This window comes from Galleria mellonella, unplaced genomic scaffold (genome assembly GCF_026898425.1).
Source record: "Galleria mellonella isolate WM207_F2 unplaced genomic scaffold, CSIRO_AGI_GalMel_v1 utg165, whole genome shotgun sequence".
Lineage (NCBI taxonomy): Eukaryota > Metazoa > Arthropoda > Insecta > Lepidoptera > Pyralidae > Galleria > Galleria mellonella.
The window spans coordinates 1,331,330-1,357,403 of record NW_026442009.1 but is presented as its reverse complement, the minus strand read 5'-3'; the positions used below and the strand labels follow the sequence as shown (position 1 = coordinate 1,357,403).

Here is a 26,074-nt window from a genome sequence, read left to right as displayed (position 1 = left end):
ATATTAATAGAAATACGCATATATATATATATATATATATATGTAATTGTATGTCATAATCCAAGAACCAACCAGAAAATATGGCGCTCCAAAAATGGTATGATGCAAAAATACCACATGCAAGGTGTTCTTATCAGCAGGTGGTCGAAAGTACCATCTATGTTTAAGACATTAATATTCATTATCATCTTAATTAAAAAATAAAAATATATATAAGATATTTGCAATGCTTTTAATGAGCTCAATAACCAAAATACTTTAATTAACAAATTCGAAATGGACATCTAAAAAAGTGGGGACACCGGTACCAGTTTCGTAAAAGATGCAAACCGCTTCTTTTTTTGATCGCTAAAAAATTAAAGATGGAACTTTATTGTTTTTAAAAAAAAATAACTATGTTGTAAAATATAGACTTCAACAAATACAAATTTGGTAAAACATAAATTGAAACTTACAATCCATTCGGAATGTTTTCATTTGGAATTACAATCGTTGTTGCTTTATTTGCCAGGCAAATGTAAAACATTATTTTCCATAATTACTAATAGACATAAGATGGGTGGATACACTGTTTTCTAATTTTGATGGAGTAACACAAACAACTTTTAAGTACGAGTATTATTGGAATAGTTTCAACTAACCTATATATAATAATAATAATAATAAATAAAAATACCAATTTTAATAATTTATAATAGACTACCGAAACGAGACACCGCACCACATGTCTGTAAAAAATGCTAAAAACTTTAAAACATTTTACGTTTCTTCTAATAAATGCAACCTTATATAAAATGTCAGGATGAATCATCCTGTGCGTGCTTCCCTAAAAAAATCCAATGAAAGTGTGTCTACACAAGATTAAAGTTTAGGGGTTACTGCCTGCCTACACCCCCTTCCACCCATTCTCCGTCGCTTGCTACAACTACCTGTTTACGTGTGAATAAGTATTAAATGTATATAACAGGAGATTCGAATATATGATTCGATTGATTTCCTAAAAATGTTCATAAACTTTTTCACCAATAATTTTAAAGAAAGACCGTTAAAACTTAATACATCGAGATCGAACTATCTCATTATATACATATACATACAAACATCTATGAGTATATGTTATACCCTATGTAGTTTCTTAGACAATGTAATTATTCCTTTGATAGTCTAGTGTTTCAACAAACTGTATTATTTTCCAATCCATCGCGGTTTCGATCTCGCACTATCATTGTTTCTTACGTATAATATTTTACCAGACCGATAACTATCCATATTAGACATTACAATTTAAATCTAATGTTATATATCGCGAGATTCAGTAATCCTATGATATCCCTTGATTCGAACCGCCCTAGCAGTTGCGTGCGTATATTAGTTGACCTTTTAGGGTATTATGAAGCATTACAATCAAGGCCAAAGTTTTAGCTTAACTAAAATTAGATTCTAAACATAACCTTGAATTATTATTATTATTATTTCAGTCATTAACTGCCCACTGCTGAACATAAGCCTTCTCTTTTGTTTTTTCTTACCATTGTGAAGAAACCATGTATTTTTATACATTTTAAGTATACAGCTTAGAAAAATATTTGGCTGCTTACCAGAAATCTGGTATGAGATTATTCTGGGCGATATTATACCGACTTTTTCACCCTTGTATGACTATATAGATAGATTACTATAGATACAAGCTAATACAGAAATAGACCTAGCGCTTTAGCTATAAGAACCTTTTCGCTTAAGCATATAACACCCCAATAAAAGTAGTTACGGAAAACTTTATTGAGTATTGCTACTATTGACAATAGCTATTGCTAGATTGCTTGTTTACAATCCAAGGAAATTACTTTTGCTTTATTACAGTTATTTCGTTTTGAATGTCCTTATAACAAACATAATTAAATCTTATTTGCAATTTTTTTTATAATATAGACGTTCAGCAACCGACTTTGAAAAAAAAGGTTATACATTCGTACTGTATATTTTTATGTGTACGGTACGTGATATATTGTTGGTAATTCTAAAAAAATATATTACTTTTCTGGGATATACTGTCCATTATATTATTCTATTGCTATTGTCCTCTAAGTTTATATTAGAATGAGGAATTTATATACGCAATATTTAGCCACCAAAAAATTTATTATATCACGCAAATATGTGCTCCCTGCTGCCTCACTATCGTTCTGATGAATGTTATACAAATCAGTCCAATATATTGACTGTAAAACACAACTGACAGATTAACTTTTACATAAAAATGTAATAAACACACCAGTTTTTATGTAAAAATTAATCTAGTTAAGAGCAGTAGGTCTATTTATTACTTTTCTACGTTAGATATATAATATAGACGAATAAAGATAGTGTATTATGCTTCCCAATTTAAGCACTAAAATTCAATAGCAGTAACTTTTATCATTTTAATAAATATCTTTTATATTATTATATTTTATTGTTACTCGTATAACAATCGTGCTAATTTTTTTTTCTTTTTTATTTTTAGACATATTTATTTCTAGTTTCTAAACATTCTTATTCTATATTGAATTAAATAGTTTATTAATTACATATATTTAGTTAATAACAACTTGGCCCTTTTAATTTGATAAAGCAGCCATATTCCTGTTATGGAGTTAAACGCGGGGGCGGCGAGTCTCGCTTTGCGTGCGCGTCACATCGAAATTAATATCCTTCCTCCCCTACAGTCATTAAAACATTCGAGCAGTGACGCGTACTTTAATTTATGTTATTACACATTTAAAAAACTCGACGTCTCGGTTAGAAATATATGGAGTAGATATAGTATGGAGTAAATACGTGACAAAATCATAAAAATCCCGACTTTTAACTCTAGTCTCCATATAGTATATTACTGGTACGTAGCGTATAAGTAGGTATACTATCATAATTTAACTATACTAAAATCATCTAATAATTTGGATTCAAGGTTTCAGCAAAAATCCAAATATATACGTAGACTTTAAAACATGACACAAACTGTCATGTTACTATGCAATATCAACATTTCTTAAATAACTACATCGCGTGTTACGATAATACCATGGTATACGTAATACATAGAGACAATGCGAGACGTAATAATGTCCATAAAAACAAAATAGGACGTATTGCAGCTTGCGCAAAATATTTTCTGTCCCATCTATACGATGTAGGTACATATTCTGGAATGGTAGAAAAGACGACGCTCTCTGCATTAAATATTAAAATAAAACTGCCCAGAAGGCGTCGGAAACATATTACTAGGATTTCTTAATCAAATTTTATTATTCTAACTTAGTTAGTCACACCTCCTGGTTGGTTTTGGTATAGTATTTAGCGTTTTGTTACTTAAATATGAAAGTAACTTTGTCTATATATGCTAATTTTTTAAGATTAAACAAGTAAATCGATTATAATTAGATATTTGTATAAGTACATCTTAAACGTTAAGAAGTATAATGTTATTAAAAAACAAAGAGATACGTTAGATTTGATATTTAGTACAGGCGTCATTATTTTAGTGTTATTGCAATTCTGTATACAATATTTATACATTTACAATTTGAAATTAAGCAAAAAAAAGAAACAGATATTGTTGTAATTATGACCGTTCTGTTTAGTTTTGCTTCCAACTGAGACTAATGGCAAAGCATTCTCGCTTTCAATATACGAAGTGTTGTATCGACATGAATAAGAAATAAGAGTTTCCTTTCTGCATACAATAAATTGTGCTATACGATGGCTGTACGCACGCGGCTGGCGCGATGCCAACTTTTCCTTGCAATTTTACTGCCCGTCCGGTTCAATACTTGGACATTTTGCAGTAGACATCCTAGACTATGATGGCAATAACCTATCAGTTTTATTACTTTTGGTAGTAAGTAAGATTTAGTCGTCTCTTATATAAATCGGTTACTTCTTCCTCCTTAGATGATGATATTTCTCAAATAAAGCATCTAACAAAACGTGCCTATCTTTTTTGCGATTGATAGAAACTTTCTAAATCAACCGTTACCGAACAACAACTAAAATTCAAAGAAAGAATTATATGACATAGCTATGAGAAGAAATTTTATATCACGTACGAAATGCACGACCTACTTAATGACGAGAAAGCCATAAAGTATGGTGTAATGTAGAACAAGGCCTAATTAATCTGCATATTATATGAGACAGGTTAAAAATAATGATACAAACGTGAAATCTAGTTAACTTCATATATGGAAAGAATTAATTGGTGTAATGTTTTAATCAATCTGAGGTATCTTAATTAAAAGTTTTATTCAAGTAGGTAGGTAGGTTTTATATTTGCAGGTAAAATTCTAAAGTATTCAACTAGTAAAATAAAAATCAAAAGCATTTTGTTACTATATTTATAATTATAATAATTATTAGTAGATAATGGATTTTTTTTTATACAACTTGCCTTGATTTTGTTAATGCAAGTTGTATAAAAAAAATGACCACCAATGTAATATTTACCAGATGGAGATTGTACAAAAGTCGTTTGCTTAGGTACCTTTGTCTGATTCGTGTTTCTACCGTAAAGTAGTTTTTTATTTTTTTTATTGGATGATAATGAAATGGTAGCCCCGTCTGCGCTATTGGTATACGCTGGCGGGACACCAGTGAGGGATGATAGATGAGGGTGAAGCAGGTCAGTTAGCCCATCGTAACAAATTCAACAATAAACCAATCACGATGGTTTCCAGGGGAACCGCGAGGAGGTCAACCTGATAGGATTTATTACTAGCAATGGAGTTGCTAATCCCCATTACTAACAATCCCTTCCCCCCACCGTAAAGTAGTTATGTTTGCATGACTGTGTTTCGTTTTAAAGGGTGCTATTTGGAAATGAATTTACAGGGTACAGAGATATAATAAGATTAGGTTAGTCCTCAGGAATGGCAACGCATGGGGGTATCATGAGCGAAACAGTATACTCTGTTATGTCCATGATACTGTTCATGTCTATAGGCGACGGTTACCACTTTCCATCAGGCGGGCCATCAGCTTACTTCCCATTCTAATTTGTATAGAAAAAAAAACAAAATGGTACCCATCACCGGTAGACATAAATAGCACCACGGCCATCGCAGAATACACATTTCACTTATCAACTCATTTCATGTGTTCTAACTGTTGAGACCTAAGATGATGTGAAATATGTGTATGATGACATTGAATTTGAGTTATAAAACATTGTTGTATCTGACCAAATCTTAGTCACCACACTGATTGTACCTAATAACGAATAAAAGGCATATAGCTATGAATGTTGAGCAATGACCGCGTGTGGCAATACATTATGGCATGGGATGACAAATATTTCGAGAACGTCCATTATAGTAATAACCGCGCTTGATGAATATGCATTGAAATTCGAAAATCACGTAATATCAAGTACGTTCAAATCGGCTACAAAACCACAATGGTGTTTGAAGCTAATACTCATTACTTATGTATGTCATTAAAAGTTCAATGAAGTAAGTAATAATCATGAAGCTGTCTTAACGGCAGGTAATAACGTTCTTTATAGTGTATTCCTAACAAAGACCGCTTGATTTACCGATTTCTCTATGAATGTCTATCGCACATTGAACGCATCTATAAATAACTGCAAAGAATCCGATTTCGAGCCTTGCTGGCGATGAAAAGCAGACGCGGTGTTGAATATCTGACAAGTCTTATTAGGTGTGAAGCTCTCTCAATAAACCATTCAGATACCGAAACAGTAATAAATAACAGCTATACTGATAACCATATTACGAAGGCTGGTAAAGACATTCATTGTCATTAAAAACAACATTTATTAGACTAGATAATTCGTCAGATACTTACTGAGGATAACGATTTTGTGCGATACATTTTTAATAATATTATTTATTGTCCTTTTATTTTTTATCACAGCTTGCACTCTCACTTTCTCTCTTTCCTTTTTCTGACTTGCCACAGTCTCTCTTCTTTCTCTGTTACAAAACTGTCAAAATAAATTAACAATTTTATTGATATATTGTAATACATTTTTAGTATGTTATATTAAAACTTTGCTGGAAAATAAACAGGACTGAAAGGTACTCAGCTGGTGGCTATGTATATCGTCTCAATGGCGTTTCAATGACAAAAACGTGAATGCTTTGCTAATATTAGATGCAAACTGGTAAACATTCATACAATATTACAGAATTTTGTTTATACTACGGATACTACAATCACCACAGAATAAATACCAGAGTACCATTATCTATTTATTCTATACTGGTACCTCTGTAGTTCATTTTATTAGTAATAATAGGTGAGTTCACGCGATTCGTTAGTTGTGTCAGGGTCAGATATGCGCACTGCGTATTCTTTTAAGAGTCTAACCATATCTTGGGTACATTTTACACAATAAGTTCTGCACTGTTTTAACAAAAATATTATGATTTTGCTTTATAAATAAAAAAATATTATAAATTTGATATTAATAGATACCTAACATAGGTCTGTAGTGATATTAAAAAAAGTTTATTTTTGTAATTGTGTTTTTATAGGTATATTATGATTTAATCATTCTTATGTTTATAACATTCTAAAATAACAATTATATCATAAAACATCATCGTCTTTATTATTTCATGTCCTAATTATAAAATATTAAAAATAATTAAATTGTTTTCAACAAAATAACAGAAACCGATTTAAAATTGGGGATAAACCAGTTATTTTAATTTGATAACTATCTATTGAACGGATTTTGATAAAAATTTTATACAACCAATCTGTAAGTGTATCCTTTCAGATAAAAAAAAAAAGAGTTTTCCATAACCGATACGATCGAATTAAGAACCTTCTTTTTTAAAACAGTTCAATAGCAGAAGTTAACCCATGTACTACTATTTTAGTCTATGATTTCGATACAGGTGAATCATATCAATAATTCGATCAACAGTATTATCATAGCGTTACCATTTTTCCTGTGTCTTATTATTCATCGTTCCATAAATAGGTGGGTAGACTAACAACACGGTGTTTATATTGGAACAAGTGATCCTTAACAGGGGTTTTAAAGCTGTATTGAATATGAATTTATTTTAACCGTTGCAGTAGACCGTTACGACATTATGACTATTTGTCACTCTTAATTTGCACCTTGCGTCTCTCCGTGTCCTCATATCATGAATGCCAAATAAAAGGGCTGCCAAAGAGTGACGCCACACAGTACAGGGCGCTAACATGCATGAGTAATGTTTATTTTTGGACAATTAATGATCCGTCTGAGAGTTTCAACAAATTGCTCTGGAGACTGTTCGACATCTATGGCATTTATCTTACACCACATGTCAAAAAATCATGTGAATCAATTTCATGTGTAGCAAGATTGATACATGATTACACTGTTTTTTTTTTCTTTTTTTTGAATTTAAATAGTAATTAATAAATCAATCATAATGTATAAAAAACGAGGAATTTAAAATATTATACGTCTACTATTATACATAAATATCTAACCTTCACATAAATATTGCAACTCACTTTTCATTAATATTTTATGTGTCTTAGGATTAACCGAAGACAGTGGTGAATAGTAAGACTTCAACAGCAAGAACGTTGCTCTTAAGTAATAAATGAATGAAGAGTAAAATATTTGTAGTGTCGTAAGATGGACGAACGTGTCTAACCAGTCCAACCAGCCTGAAAAATATTCTAAGTACTGTTATATCTACTTTATCATTTCGACATCTTTTTTTAATCTTCATTCTCATAGTTACCGTTATGCTCGTAAATTTCACGACATTTCCACTCATTATTTTTTTATTTTATTAGATTACTACACTACTAGATACTACAGACGTTCAACGTTATATAGCAACCTTACTTTATAAATTGCTCCAGTAGTTCAACCATTCCTATCTATGGCATACTTAAGTCTGTCTTTTTATTTTTTCATCCTTTATTTTCTGTCGCTGGACTTTGAATAAGGGATCTCAAATATAAGAGAAACTTGTAGAAAGTAGGCTAGACGGTTAAATAAAATGTTAGTTTGTTCGACAGGACATAATTGTATGCATAATGTGAAATGTCACACATAACGTGTGAAATATCAAGTGAATTATGAATTTGGCATGTCGGAGAAAACAAATTTCCAGTTATTTAAATATCACATTGTAACTAAATTACTTTTTATAACTATACTAAACCTTATATCATATATCGGTTTGGTAGTTTAATTTTAAAATCAAAATAAATGGTTTTGCCACAATTGAAGTCGATGTCTTTTTTTTATGAAACAAAATCTACTTATTTCATAATATGCATATCCACACATAGTCAAATAGGTATAGGACATATTATTTTTTGTGATGGCCAGATATCACCACAGAATTACCACCAAATTAGTATATGTAATATTCACACCACAAAACCTTATTTGCTTATAATTCGTGTAAGACTCCTTACTTCCTCATATACCTACTATAAAAATGTTAGAAATTTCAAATATAGCATTTATTTATGTCATAAAAACTTTTTTTATCTGTAATTATGAATTCAAGTCATGTATATATAATTTATAGTATTAGTTCTGTCGTAATAGTTCGAAACTGAGATCCTGGGTATTCTTAGATCATGTAACTGAATGGTTATTTATTTTAACCTTTTTTACCCAATTCTGCTTAGTAGCTATCCGATTTAATTTACTTACATATACTCTTACATTACCTGCTTTTATTAATAAATGTTTTAACTTTAAGCGAACTGCATACAGTCAATCTATGAATATATACAGAATAAGCTACTTTTTTTATAATATTAATTCATAAAACAATTATATCAGCTTTTATCCGCGACTTTATCCGCGTAATCGTGATTTGTTTACTGACCGGGATAAAAACTAGCTTTTTCCACACTGTAGTAGATGTAGGTATACCAAATTTCATAATTATTGATTAAGTCGTTTAGACGCTATAACGAAACCAATTAACAAACTCACCTTTACATTTGTAATGTTAGTAAGGATTTAATATAATATGTGAATGAAACAGTGAATGATAATATCTGACTACTCATTTAAAATTTTTGCTTCATTTTTCAATCGCAATGGTCTATACATACATATTTTAAACCAAATCATAAAAAACATACATAGATTTTTAAAATTTACGATAATGCAATAGAGTAAGACGTACATTTTACGATCTCTCATTTCATTTAAGAGTTTCCTCTTGTCGGTGCAACTAATTCATGCATCTTCTTCCAGCCAGTTCTATCCCAGGCTATATCCTTGACCTCCCTATACGACATGACACCTAGTGTTTCTTTTATCTGTCCCATGTACATTTTACGATAATGTATTTAACATATGCGTCAACTTTCGCGTTGAAAGTTTAAAATTAACTAAATGTTCATTGTGTTGTTCAATTGTTGGTGACCTTGTTACTATTTGATTATACCAAAGTCGCTCTTACAGCGACAATGCCAAAGAAATATTTAATTTCAAGTAAAAAAGTATTAATTAAATTATCATTTGTTTGTACGATCTGCTCTTTCCCTTCATGATTTATTACAATTTTCGTCTTTGTCTTGCCTTTGTTTTTCTCAACAATAATTATGTTAGGCTAAAATTAATATATCATAATAGAACCTCATCTTCTACAACTTTTAACATTGATTCAGACTCGTCGTCTCAAATAACCTCAGCAAAAATCTGCATGATAACTAAAGATAATACTATTATTATACAACGCACGCATGATAAAGGCTGATAAGAAAATAACCTATCAGTAGATATAGCTAAGCTTAAATCTGGTATGAGTAAAGTACAATGTCACATAAATATTTAGAAGATCGGAAGCTTCTTAACTAGACGAATAACGATGCTGCGAAATGTTACTAAAATACAACGAAAGTGACTCGAATGCTGTGTTTAACATCGTCACACATGGCAAAAAGTGAGTACATTGTTGCTATTCAGAATTGTAAAATATTCTATATAGTTATTATAATTTCATTTTGAAGATTAAAAGACAGTTATAGGTTTACTATGAAAGATTTATATCTATTTCATATTTTGCGCTTGAAATTTCCTATTTTATAATATTTATGTTCATTCTTAAAATATATACACTTAGTATATACTAAACTAAGTAACAAACATTATGAATTTAAAATGAAAAATAGTTATTTAAAGAACAGTATTTCGCTCGCTCTGTCGCTAACTACAAACCGCGACATGATTAATAATTATTGTCTAACAATTAGAAGTTAATTGATAGTATATTTCCAAGGACTTTACCTGTTTCAGCAACCAATAATAATAGTCTAACCTTAAATAATAATATTAAATGAATGTGTGGAGTCGCCTAATTATTAATTATTAACTTCATGCATATCGAATCAAATTACATAAGTAACGAGTTACGTAACTGAATTTACTTTCATTTCATATCCTCTTCGATTTGTGTAGATACTTTCATTGGAAAGATAATAGATGCTTATTTTTTTTTTATTGTATACATAATATTTTATTTGTTCAGTACGTAAACTTCTCTAACCTAAACCTTGCACTAAACAAATGGTGCCATACATCTCATCTTAATATAGTTTGGACACTTCAACTCTATAATGAGAACGTCATATTACGAGGCAACCTCCTTAAATGGCACACTGAATCATTTCAAATGAGATCAGCATCAGGTGAAATATGTTGTTGCCATTACCATATTTAGACATTTAATGGCTGACCTACATTTTATTATTTTTGAATATTCCACAAAATGCTTATTAGTATATGAATAAGTCTTGTGTTAATTAACAATATAGGATTTTATGCTCCTATGTTATCAGTATAAAATTAAAAAAATATATATTTTGAGAATGTTTTATGCTACATATTATTATAGTTTTAAACTTTAGTATTTACATTCGTTATTTGTAAAGATATAATTTTAACAGCAAAATAATTTGACGAAGGATTTCTTTGATTTATTAAATAATTTTAAATAAAATTGGCAAAATAGAAATATGTTTATTATGTCAAATTATAGAAGAACTTACAATTTAAGAGTACAGAATTTTATTGTAATCTTACTAATAAATGTGAAAGCGTAAAGTTGTTTAAACGTTTATCAACTCAAGTCACTCTTAAACAGCTAAATAGATTTCAATGATATTTCGTACACAGACCATTACCTACATATACAACAAGTCACATTATAATCACATTTTTTATCTTAATTGATACAGGCAAAACCGCACTATACAACTTGTGTCACTTTGTTGTATTAGTCGTTAACTGTCCACTGCTAAACAGCCTCCCCAAACTAGGGATTATTACCAGTAGTTGCCACGCTTAGCAGACAGATTGTTAATCGCAATTTGGCTTTTGGTGATGTTTTAGGAGGGACGCTACTGCCCATCCCTCCACTGTAAGCTCCCTTAATCGCCTTTTACGACACCCACGGAAAAAAAGGGGTAATCTATCCTATGGCAGGACCTACTCGGTTATTGTCAGTTTACAACGGTATAAATTAAATGTCACAAATATATCTACATATGTATAAAATAAACAAAACAAAACGGAACAAATAGTTTGGCATAATTACGAATTTCAACATTGATTGTCGGTTTTGTTTGATGAACGTTGAAACTATGTCAGCTTCTGTTGATATCGTGTGTACTCGTACAGTTTTACATTCCCTTATAATCATGATATCGTTTATCAATTTGTCTGTACTTAATTTAGTGATAGATAAGGCAATATCGCTGCCCGATAAGATTTTAACGTCACAAACTCTAAGATTTAGCATGCTAACAATAGCATAATGGGGCATAAGAAAATAAATATCATATGGATTAAAGAAAATAATTTACATATGCTCATACGTAGATATATTAAATTTTAAGTAGTAACTTTATAAAACACCTCCTTAAACTAGACATCAAATGTCTAGATAAATGTCAAATTGAGAATTCTTAAGATTTTTAAAACTACGTTTGATAACTATTAAAATTCTTTCATTATTTTCTACATTTTTCTATTTTAGTTTTTTTATACTAACTAACAAGTTGTAGATGATTTAATTGCATCTATAGCAGTTTGATTTACTCCATACATCTAGCACTAAAAGTGTCAATTAATATAGTTTACATTTATTTAAATGTTTTATCAAATTGAGTACGTGAAGAATGACTACTGTACAGAAATCATTTCCTAGAAGCTCCGGGTTTAATATTGTCCAGACTCTCTCAGCACACTATGCTAGGTTAGAATTGTTATAACAAATTAAACCGTTCTCTAATATTCTTGGATGTCCTTACTAATATTAAAAACATAAATAATAAGTGTAATTGCGAATCTTGATGACTTAACGGTTCAACCAACCGTAATGAAAATTGATATATACATATTATAAGAGACGAAGAAGAGCATAGACTACTACTATTTATCCTGATCACTTGACATATCGTCATAGTCGTAAAATACTGACGGATCTGACAAAAATTACAAATAAAGATTCGTTAGTATTCTACGACTATGACGATATTCTGGTTACGCGAACGTAGTCGAGAATAAAAGCTAGTTGTCAATAATGTTACAATGCCTATAAACCTAACTTAAAACTACCTTTAGTCAGAAACAAAAACTAAACGTCCATGAGACTGCTCGTTTCCGAGTGTTTTTATGCAATACGCCAAATTGGCCCAACCGCAGGTCAGCGCAGAGGGTCGCAATCGATTTGGACGCCTGCCTTGCTCAAGTTGTACACTGTTAAGCATTTGTCTGACTACAGATAAAAAACAAAAATAAAACGAGTAAGGTTACGTTTTAGTTTCATCACATCGGTTCATCATCATACATCATTTCAGTCATTCATTGTCTATTCTTTATGCATAACCTTTTAGATTAGTTACGGATGATGAATTCATATTCATTTTAGTTTAAGTTTTCTTAATAAATAAATGTTTATTATAATAAAATTAAAGCAATATTTATATATAAATATATAATAAAACGTAGGTCAAGTAAGTATGAAATAAAACATATTTTTAAGGAAACTACTTTTAATTTATCAAGAAATATCCAACCAGGTACGATTTTAAATGTGTTAATTGTAAAACTATCCTTCATATTGCCAGTTGGCGTGGTGCCTTTCATGTTGCAAGTATTATTAGAGCATCAACGAGTGCCAAGGTTGAGAGACTTTGGTATTAATAACCGTTAGACAAAGTGTCCGTTGTGTCGTGTAAGGTCATGCTTCCAATATTCCATTATGAGACGATACTAGAATCTTGGTCATGATAGTCTATTGTATTATGATGGGGTTACCTTCACTCCATCATAAAGATGCCTATTCAATTTCTATTATGTATAAGATAAACTACCTTTATACATGATTCATACTTTGTTTTGGAACCTATATAGGTACATAATGGTATGTATATATGGATATAAAATTGTAATTAGACAAAGTATAGACTCTTGATAAGAGCAATAGAAACCAAACCATTATTTTTATAAATGTTGTGTCTATCTGTATATTTGTACCGGCATTGCGGGGTAAATGTTGCATCAAATTGGATTCGGTATTCATAGTTGTGTTAACGAAATACTTAACTGAAAGTGATGGTGTATGTTTTATCTTGATACGTGTACTATTAGTAGTCAATGTAATTGATTTACCCACTTTCAAAATTCATGCGTATGAAGTCACGGTCAAAAGAACTGTAAAATTACTAACACTGTCATAACACCACAAGTCAAATTTCATATACACAATATTTTATACATTATATCTGAGACATATGGATCTATATAAATAAAATTGTGTGTCAATTTGTCATTTTGTGGACACATTAAGAGCAGTATCAGTGCTACTTGTATTTCTGGGAAAGTCATTAAATAGAGAGAGCTTGGCGACACGTTTGAGTACAGTAAAGGAGAGACAGGTGATAACTCAAGTCTGGTTCTTACCTTCTCCGTCGAGCTGCCGACTAGATGCCTCAATAAAAAGTTATCTATACGACTTTCTAGTAATATTGATGTAACGAAATGACAGTATCCATTTATTTAATTAGACACTTTATGTACCAACTCGTATACTTGTATGTCATTTCACTCATAAGAAGATGAAATTTTATTGAAAATTAAATTATATTTTGTTAGACAAAAATGTGTGTACCAAACATTTACATTTACAATTATTGTTGAAGAGCCTTAAGTTTAACACGTATGTAGATGGTATAATTTGTGGGTCACAAAAAACAAGTTTGTCTACGTAAAAAACCGTATCCAGCATACAGACGTAAGTAACTGTACCTTCAACGATGTCCCCAATCATTGTCAGGGAAAGCTGTTTCTATTATTATATTTACTACTTTTTACGATTATCAACATTATAAATGGCTATTCTTACATTACGAAACATATTTATACGCACCTAATAATTATGTACATTCTAGTCAGGGATACAAAAAATTCACTTCATTATACTATTCCTAAAATATGTCCGATTGTAAAACTATAAAGTTAACCACCCTCTATGAAATAATTTTATTATAATAGCCAAGAAATTACTGTACACATCATCTTCTTGTATGTAACAAGATCCCAGCATTTGTATCAATTCCGTCACATAGTCTTTGCTTCCTGTTTGCTCATGCTAGATATGCACTCTAGTTTCAAGAAATCTTAATTTAGCCTATAATAAAGTGCACAATATCCATAATTTAGTAAAAGGAAATTGATTTATCCAAATTATTCATCTATAGCATCACAGACAAAGTTGCGTTAAATAAAAAAAAATCACTTAACTCGTAAACATTATTTATTTAACGGTTGTCTAACAAACACTCCAATTCACTCTATGAACTCGATACATCGATAAGCCATATCGACTGGGTATGCCTTAGTCATTAGCGTAATTTGAATCACTGAACGCTCGCCTGACGAACATACATAATCTGTTAACCAGTTAGTTCCGTATATAATTCCTTTTGTTTTTATTCGGCTTTCGCCGAATACAATGGGCGGACACTGACAGCCACTGTGGAAAGTGCTTGACGACTATTACATTATGCTAGCTGTGACATTGGCGAAAGTACATTTTTGTACGGATATATTTTGTCAACTAATTCCTTTGCTAATATTAAATTAGGATAACCGTGTTTATACTTGAACACGAAACTTACATTTTCAGTTTTCTTTATAAATACCGATATTTTTAAATGTTATATTAAATAAGATCATAGTTTCATAGTAGGTACTACTAAGTAGTACTAAGAAATAATAAATATTTAGTAATAGTAAATACTAGTACTAAACTGCTTCCACTTCTTATTGTACGTACTCTGCCCGCTGGTAATTAATGCTCCTTTCCACTGAAAGTTTGCTAATTGAGAACTCTTACAGAGTTAAGCTTGCCTGTGTTGTACATCTTTATTTTATATAAATTATAACAATGTAAAATTTGTGTACAATAAAATATAAATAAATAAAAATAATTACGACATTAATGTTTTGTATTAAATACTCAGGATTACACAACCATACATAGATTATTATATTTGCATAGTAAAAACTCTTCAGGTGTAGGTAGAACAATACCTTTCGATGTTGATCATAAGAAATGACAAGTATTGTGTACTAAGCTAAGCTTCATTAGACATTGTTGTAGTCTCCGCCTTCTGATACAATGAAAGGAAACGTATTGCAAAGAGGCTCAAACAGGAGAATATATAGTACATTATGAGTTGTCAAAGAAAAGATAAGCTATTCTCATCAAAACTTATCGTTTAATAATATGTACCTAACTCTTCTGAAAATTGGATAAAATTATTGAAGAAAACTTAATTAGATGAAGATTTTAGAATCTGTATTTACTATTGCATATTAGTATTTTATATTTAGCGATTCTTTACAATGTTTCTTTTTAAATTAAAAGCTATTTAACTAATTGTTAGTTATATCTTTAAGTTGAATTGTAAATGCTCAGTATACTTTGAATGGATTAATGTCCTGCCACCGACATAGGGGCAAAGGCGTCGGTGCATATGGATCAATACTCTTAATTCATTCATATACACTACACGTATTGAAAGCCTTTAATTGCTGAAGGTATTTAAATGTGCATTACCTGTAAACCTTGTATTGATTAAATATCACTATAGAGCATAAATATAATAGCAAAAGTATAAATTTACTCAAATGAAATGAGTATATTGCTTTAAATGTAACTATAAAGGTAATGGAATAACATAAAAATTCAATCTCAATTAGTTTCCACTGACATGCAACCAAATATGTAGCAGGTAATATATATATATGATTTTTAATTTATAGACAATTTTAGCTTCTGTGATCCACGTGAGTGAGAATTTTAAAAAAAAAAATATAAATTTCAAGTAATTTGTAATTAAGTAGTTGTATTAATAATCGAATGAGATTTATTAAACAAAATTAATTTTCATACCTTTAAATTTTTTTGATAGACACTGAGTGAAAATTTGTCCAAAAAACTTTTCAGTATGTCGCATTAACGCCGAAATTTGTACTTTCTTGGGAAGTTTTGTACACCTTTTTGACATTATTACAACTCGGGTACAATATATATTACACTATATACAAACAATATTACAATATATATAAATCTATTCTAATTACCAAAGATTGATCAAAATTCATTCACAATTTTTTTTTTTTTTTATATAACTTGGTATGATAAACAAGCGGATGGCATATTTGATGGAAATGATAACCGTCATCAATAGACAGCACCGTCAACACAAAATGCGCTGTAATACTTAAACACGTTACCATTCCCGTGAACTAAAATGTTATGTTATGTCTCCGTACCTTAACAACTGTCACTTCCTATTATAACATAATGTTTATTTTTCGTAAGACAAAATACTCATTAAATTCATCAGCGTTAGTACCTATTTTTTTATCTAATCCTCCTCAGAAACTCGCAGACGTTTTGGGTCATCAAATAAATCTAAAGTCTTCTAATCCTATTGTATTGTTCTGAGTGCTATTTCTCCTTTATGACATAATATAAAAAGGTACGTGGGGGTTTTTAAGATTGTTTTTCTAACAAAATATAAATAGTTGTTGCTGTAATATATTATTAGAAACCTAATCCTAAAAACCTACCGAAATCTGTAAATATATTGCGCATGTGCGTGATTCCGTTTAAAAATAGAAGTTGCAAATATTGTTCAGTATATGTTGTACGAGTATTAACTGATCTCGCGATATCAAGCAGGAAATATTTGTATTTTTTCTTGATAATGAAACATTTTACTGCAGCAGAATAATATCCTGGGTGATATAGATGAGTATGTAGGCTCTGTATATTTTGCAGTATTTTTTGCAATTTTGTTATAATATCAATACATAGTTTGTTTTTATTAAACAATCCTTTACAACCATGACTCACAGCACATACCGCGCGATTCATCCTACATGAATACGGGTATTATTATTTGCTTAAGAATTACACAGAATTTATAGTTTATGTTTTCACTATATATATGTATACATAAGAGATCAGTACTAGTTAGTGTCTTCTTTTCATACTTCATGCTTCGCTGCAGTGCACTCAGTGATTGCTCTTGCGTCACAGAGGTCGTTCTTCAAATATTAACTTTATTCCTGTGTCGTTAGAAGTTGGATTACCTTGCTGGCCGTATTATCCTGTGATGTACGAACGAGGTGAGCAACTAAAACATAAAGGAGAGTGTCCTTCAACACGAGTAGTTTCCACGAGAAGGACATATCCTGCGGTTTTCATTTCAGTCGTCGTTCAGCACGACACTTCACTCGTATTTCAATTACTCACGTTTTGTGATATTACGAAGCATTACAATTGTTTAAAGTGAATATTAGAAATATTTGGAATTAACATTTTGATATTATTTTATACTTGGTAAGTTAGTTAACATGTATAATTGATCATTCAATTTTATAGGTTTAGTTCAAATATATTTCTTGTTTAGATTTGTCATTAATGAAACTGTATTAGTAATACAACGTAATAAAAACCTGATATAAGACATCAAGCTTGTTTTGTTCATCAGAGCTTTTATTAATTACATGTATTTCAATTTTAATTTCACCGGATATTGTGTAATCTGTAGAGTTAGATGTAATGACTCCTAATCAATTGCGCAATTAATCGGATAGACAGTGATAAAGTCATGCACGGATACCGATTGTAAATGTATCGTTTTGACATCATCAATTCAAAATATACTCGGATTATCATGCCTGACATTTCTATCAATAGATTGTGTAATCTACGCTTTCTATGCAATGGAATATTGCGTTGATTACGATTATTTATTTGCATATGACACAATCGAAAGTATCTTTTACCCATTTAAGACTTAATTATAAATACTTTTGTATGCAACATTCATTCTAATGTTGATTTTTTTTACAGGTAAGTTAGGTGTTGAAATTTGAAAGTCGTCAGTTGGTATGTATTTAATTGTAAAAAGACATCAACATCGTTCTCAAACAAAACGAGTCGTAAACAAATATTAATATTTTGTTACGTTAAAATCACGCAGAAATCACAAACAAGTAAATGTGTAAAGTCAGAAAAAAATAGCGACTATTAAATTTCACAAGATTTTCACAATTTATGGACATCACAATAGTGATACTCCCACCATACCATGGCACAATATACTATTATTATCCCACTATTTGACATCGATTTCTTCATAAGAGAAGGTACTATTACTATGACCATTAGACTTAGTATATAGTTTTATTTAAAGTTTTTTTTTTCTGGTATTGTTACTTTGTGCTTTGATCCCTTAGATACCTCTTATGATATTCAGGGAATAAAAAAAAAAATGGTGGCACATTATGTTACAATACAACAATTCATAACACAGAATAAGTCCAGCTAGAATGAAGAAATAAGATGAATAACGGGACCTCACTTATTTAATTTTGAAAATTTCTCCAATAGTGCTTATATAATTATGTGCATACATGAGAAATATATTCATTTCTTTGAAAATTGGATAAATAATAATGCATAGGAATATTATAACATCTAACTGCCTAATATCTATACAACTGTAATCTGTGTTACGTGATCAATATGCTTACGTAGGTAGCGGCAATTCGAAAGACAACCAATGTATGTCAAAAACATTACGGTAAGAAAAATTTGCTGACTAAATATTAATATGACATAAACAGAATTCGCGACGTCTACGACATAACTGTAGTGGACTCGTATCCGTTGTAAATACAGTTAGCATAAAAATTATATGGTCCCTTTAAGATTAAAAAAAAAACTATATTCCGAATCAATATGATATGACAAAGATTGTAGATATATATAACATATAAAAATACCTATATATAACAATTTATTTATATTCAACTACATCTACTTCTAACGTTAAATATATTAAGCTATTTATGTACGCAGTGATCTTTATGAGCTTTAAAGACTAGTAGATATTCATCGACTTTTCATGTTAACTGTACCTAGATTAAAATCGTGGTCAGTTTCCGCATGGTTGACAAGATTAAAACTATAGATGTAAGTCTAATTAATGATGCATTTTTATAACTTCTTTAGTTATATAAAATGTGAAATCGAGAGTAAGCTTTGTTATTTTTAGATATCGAATTTTGTGCTCTTTAAACAATAACTAGGTAGTCGTTTAATATAGTTTACTATTTTGTTGGAAAAATAACCGTATATTAGTTATATTCAGTATCGAATATATGAAAACTTAAAAAATAATTGTGAACCATGTTACAAACAGATGTAACACTTCAGACGTAATATCTAAGGACGAAATAAAAAACTAAATGTGTTTACATGTAACAATTTGTATGTAAATATGAGCCGATATTCATCATGATGTAAGAGTATTTAATTATAATTATTTATACAACAATAATCCACGTCAATCAATACCTAAGCAACTAACAAAGTATTTTTTTATAAAGTTTAACCTCAATTAAATCGAGTTATAATTTAATTTAAGGTATAGCATGAACGTAACAAACAATTGAATACGAGCGTCGACTCTCACGTCTGTATTTTAAACCATAATAACAGTAATTCAATGAACTAGCGCGGTTGGTGTATCGATGTTAAATGTTTATAATAAAACTACACTGTATTGTAAACAGTTAAAGCGACTAGTGAAATTCTTCTACAAAATTTACTGACAGACATATTACAGGTAATATTAGGTATAGACTGGTGTGCTAAAACTAAAGAATGATTTTGAAAATGGTCGTAGTAGGCTAATATCTTCTTGAGATGGAGGAATTATTAGGCCTCTATCGTTAGGGTGACACGCGTGTCCAGTAGTGGGATTGTAAAAGATTATTATGATAATATAATCTAGGTCATAAAATAAAAAATGAAATAAAATCTAATTTTACCTACTGTATCGAAATAGGTATTACGTACCTGTATTTCAAATCCATCTTTGGACATTTTACGAAAAGTTTACGATAATTTACATAAAGAACACTTATTATGCAGCATTTATCGCTTATTTTTTTTGGAGGTGAAACCTCAGGAAAAACTTAAGATACGGTAAATATAATTTAAAAATGTCAAGCTCAGTCACCTAAATAATTTTTTATTTACAGTAATCAAATATAACAAACAGGGCGTTTGCTATATTTACTGTTTTTTTTTTACCACAAAGGTAATGGAGCCTATTTTACCACAGCCAAATAACGCTACTTTATACCCATAATTTGACTGACCTTTTTTTTTTGTAAGGCGGAAGTGCCAATTTCACAGCTCAGCGGAACAACTTCGGTTTTCAACACATCTCTCTTGTTCCTACAATCTAGGGCCGGATTAACTATGTTCGGGCCCCTAGGCATAGGCAATGCACGTCTAATTCACAAAAAAAATCTATAATATTATTCTAAATATAATTATTTGAAAAATGTTACGAAATACACTATAACTAATATTTTTACTGATGATTTGTAAATGTTTAATTGTAATTTTCACATAAAGAAACGTTCTCGAATAGTTTTCTGACGGAGCGCGGGGCTCTTAGCATACGCGAAACCCTTAAGCAGTTGCTCACACTGCCTAATTGATGTTACTATAACACTATTATAGTAATAATACTAGACTGCAACTGTTCTGTTTTAATTCATAGTCAAGTTAATATTACAAATGTAAAAGTGAGTTTTTGTTAACATTTGGCGCTTTAACGGCCCTGCAAGTCATCGAAATTGTACATACAGTCAGTATATAGGATGAAGAATACAGGCTACTCTTTATCTTGGACTGTTAATACGACCCGATCGTGCGGAAAAAGATACTGGCATAGCTAGTTTTATAACATACAATATTTTACCCATTACAATAGGACTTCATTCGTGTAATTGGAATATGTTCATTGCCCAGAATAAAATATATAAAATATAAATTGGTTAAGTCATTAATGCGCTAAGAGGTAATTAACAAAAAACTCTCTTTCACATTTATATTAGTAAGGATTATAAAACTATATGTGTGTAATGTTATATATATAATATTATATTATAATAGTAATTACAATGGTTCTTTAATTGCTCAGTAAGAAGAAAATAACGGTGATTATATTAACACAGTAGGTATATGAGGTACTTATATTTAATGCTTGCATCTTATCTAGTTAATAATAGAGCATTCTTAACTAAGATAGCATAACAAACATGTTAACGCTCTACAGACCATATAGGTTGGACATTATGCAGAACAAGTTAAATAACATAGTAGCGGTTATTTGGTAAAATGGTTACCTATAATATCATATTACATATTTGTTTTACGCTTCTAAAGGCGAGCAAAATAAAAAAAAAGCAGAAACTCTGTAGACAACTGATATAATAGTTGCGTGTTCACAACCACATGCATAATATGGAGACGGATAGACACATCTGATTTGTTCTTTTTCATGACAACAACCTTGGTGGTGTAGCGGCTTAACACACCGCCTCACTTTTCAATGGTCGTAAGTTCGATCTCGATAATAAGATTTGTTATTTACTAGCACGTCTGCTTGTATTAAATCTGGTGTTTTCTATCGGTTGTCTAGAGCCCATAGTACCTTACTTAGATTGAGACTAGATCGCACTGGAGAATTTGTCAAATGGAATTTATTATTGTCTAGTTAGTAATTCCTTTATCAAATGTTTACTTGGATAAAAATATTGTTATTAAAAAGAACATAGGCTTAATCACAGATTATACTGTATGCATTGCACTCATTCGTTGTCACTCCTTAGAAGTAAGTTCACCTATTTCTAGGTGAATGCACTTTCTTGTCCTTCAGTTGAAAATTCTATCTATATCGGTATCAATATATTGCGAAAAAAATATAACCAACTAAAAGTACTTGTTTCGAAGATGTTATTAGCTATTTGCCAGTAAATCATTGCAAAGTAAAACTTTTGTCGCGTGGTTCCTACATAAAGCGGGCTATCTCTTTCTTTCCCGCGGATGTTGTAAGAGGCGACTAAGGGAACTTAATGTTCAAGGGATAGGCAGCATACGACTGACATCTCTTAAAACGTCATCAAATCCTTATTGCGGTTGCCAACCCGCCTGCTAAGCGTGGTAACTTCTGGCAAAACTCACCTTATGGGGAAGGTCTGTATTCAATAAAAAATATCATACGTGTGTGATTTCAAAGTAAAAGGAATATTTTCACATACTAATTTATTATATGGGGTTAACAGATAAAGACAGGTAAAGAATAAATATAACTTGTCTACCTATAATGAAAATAATACGAAATCTTATAATTATAGACATCACATTAGTATTAAAAATCATGATAAAATAAAATATCGCAAAAACTAACCGATTTCACATTTCTCTCTGTGGGAGTGGATATTATAAATTTTATATAATATACTTACAACACTACGGAAATAAAATAATGAATTATCCTAATATTAAAATGATAAAGGTGAAAGTCTGCAAAGATGTGTGGGTGTGTTACTCAATCATGCTTAAACAGTTAAACGGATTAGAACAAAACTTGATACTCGGATAGATCATATCCTACATTTACACATCATCAGTTTTTATACAAATTATCGCGGGCAAAATTGTAGGATAAAGTTAGTTATAAGTACCGAAATAAAGATGACACTTAATTATCTAGTATTTACCTACTAAGAAGTATAACTAAAAGAAATATACAATGTAACATAAAACCTCATCCTATTTTGAAGTCGGTTAATAAAAGACCATAATAAATACCACTATATCTAAGTACTGTATATTATGCTTAACAAAAATTTTAATTATTAGAAAATGCCCTGATTAACGTCAAAATATTTCGTAACTACAGCAATTGGATTTAATAAAAATATTAAAATTTAGAATACGAACAATATATTTTATTCCTCAACTACAATTTACAAAGTTCTGGGGTAGATACGGTAAACGCTATCGATTAAAAAATAATCTAAATTGGTTCAGAATTGGCGACACAATTGCGTAATATAGCCTCAAAAATTCGGCCTTCTTATAATAATAAAACATAACAAAACAACTAGGTACGTATGAGAATGGAAAGTGCCAAATTAATATTTTGAAAATAAAATAAGTAATTTCAGAACTGATTCAATTAAAACAAAACGTCCTTAATTGATTCACATTTCCCTTCCTAATAATAGCGGTCTTTAAAATTATTAATAGGAATAGAAACATGCAGGAAACTGATTGATGAACAGCCATTACTATGTACAATAATTCATTCAAACCTTATTTTTGCTGTGAATCCTAAACAAACATAAACATTTGATAATTAATGTATGGCTCCATATGTTATAAAAAAATTGATGAATGTACTACGTAAACTCATCAATTTTTTTTATAACATATGGAACAAACGAGCACGCGGTTCACCTGATGGTAAGTGATTACCGTCACCCATAGGCATCCGTGACATCTAAGAAATTGCAAGTATGTTGATGGCCTTAACATTAAATTGGGATTGGTGTATTATAATAAACTTTAATTTCTATACTTTACGGGATTTTTTGCAATACTAACGAATTTTTTTTAGTATTTTGGTTTGTAATCCCCTATAAATAAAAACCTCGTCCATCATATTCTATTTATTCGATCTATAGCAACGGGATCAGTTTATACGAATCTCAAATTAATTGAGGAATTTACGTAGCTATATGTTTTTAACCTAAACCGCTAGTTATTTTTCACTTAATTCAGAAATTTTTAATTAATTTTAAGTAAATTGCATTACAAAAGTTGTCTTATATAGCTACTTGAAACAAGTCAAATATAGACTTTCACGATAAGGTTTATTTTGTAATTTAATTTTATTAACGTTATACAAATATTTTTTTATTTATGCATATTACCAACATTTTAAAAATTCTAATATGAGTTCTAAGGAGTTTAGGCATCCATTACAAAAGGATAGTCTAAAATTCCTACAAGAACGCCAAATAATGTGTTCCACAGGCAAAGTCGCGTTAAACAACCAATATATAAGTACTTTAAAATAAAATAAGCACACGATATCAATAAAAATTGAAATACCTAACTTAGCTGTTAAGTGTAGGTGTTACCATAGCCTCGTAGTTAATTGATCGAGATGAGAGATTAAAAGCTTCGCCGACGTACTTATTGCTACAAACACGATACAAACTCCCACATACAAATAAAAATTACCTTGATCTTAATACGACATTCCTGTTATCGTTAACTCATTATTACTGATATTGTTGTTATTAATATAAATAAATATTCAAGGTTCAAAATAAGCAATTTTACTGTAATTGTAAATATAATATCTGAAATCAATATTAAAATTAATTTTTGTCATGAAATTGTGTACGTTTTATTGCCAGCGCTTAAATGCACTACGTTTGTCTGCTTATAAAACTAATAGTAATTATAGTAGATATAATATAGTAGATAGTAGTTCCACTGATGGGCACAAGTTCTTTCTTATACATAAGAGTATCGATCGATCGATCGATTTCCGTTCATGTATAAATCATATATATATATATATATATATATATATATATATATATATATATATATATATATATATATATATATATATATATAAACAATAAACAAAGGTTGACTGGAGAAATCCCTTTTACGCAATCCGCCATTGTACTAACATTTAAGGACTCCACGGTGTACCCATGATATACTCGTAAGATTTTACTGTAGTACAATAAAGTGTCACGTTCATATTTATTACATTAGTAAGGATATGCAGGACTGGATTTAGCCTAGAACTTTTCTTGAGCCGCAGAGACCCCTGTTCAGTCTAAAGTGTCAATGTTGAATCCCTATGCCCTCATAATAGAGTTAAGATTTGTTATACAAACAGAGATATAGATAAATTATTAATTGAATTTTCTTATGTTATAAATGCAATGAAATATAAGTATACCTTATACCTATACTTATTTATCTTATTGTTGTCGCAGTTAATTGTTTAAACAGTTAATTCCTTATTTTTACTTCTATCACAATAATTGTGGCAACCCTTATATATCTTGATTATTCTTGCTTGTTTGTTTCAACTTATCACGTAAATTGTGCTGAATTAATTTCTTTCTTTCTGCCACTGAATATTAATTTATCAATACGAGATTACAACTTCTTTTTGTGATATTTGGCATATTATATCGCTTATGTACAGTAAACATTATATTTTTATTATAATTTCCTTAAATTAATTGAATCGAAAATAAAATTACACTTTGTAGTCATTTTATTTTCTGTTTATCGTATTTCTAGGTCTAGTTAATTTTATACTCTTGCGTTATTTACATATTTAAATACACTATTAAGACTTTTTTTTTATTTTATCATATATACAGATAAACATAATTTTAATCGCCTCTACAATGATTATTACAAGGAGGTGATTCACAATTTGTCTGTGAAAATATTACGGTATATATTTTTATATAATAACTTTTTATGACAATATTTTATGTGAATGTATATAAAGGGAGGTACACCTACTCGTAAATATTTAACAGTAATAGTATTGATCCACTAATAGCATTAGAGACAACTATACTATTATT

The 26,074-nt window shown here is 30.0% G+C and overlaps 1 protein-coding gene across 12 annotated transcripts in view; it reads left to right on the top strand.

Annotated features, from left to right (window-relative positions):
- The window catches only part of LOC113519023 (uncharacterized), a 96,751-nt gene that overhangs the window by 22,547 nt on the left and 48,130 nt on the right, over nucleotides 1–26,074 (top strand). The window lies entirely within an intron of this gene.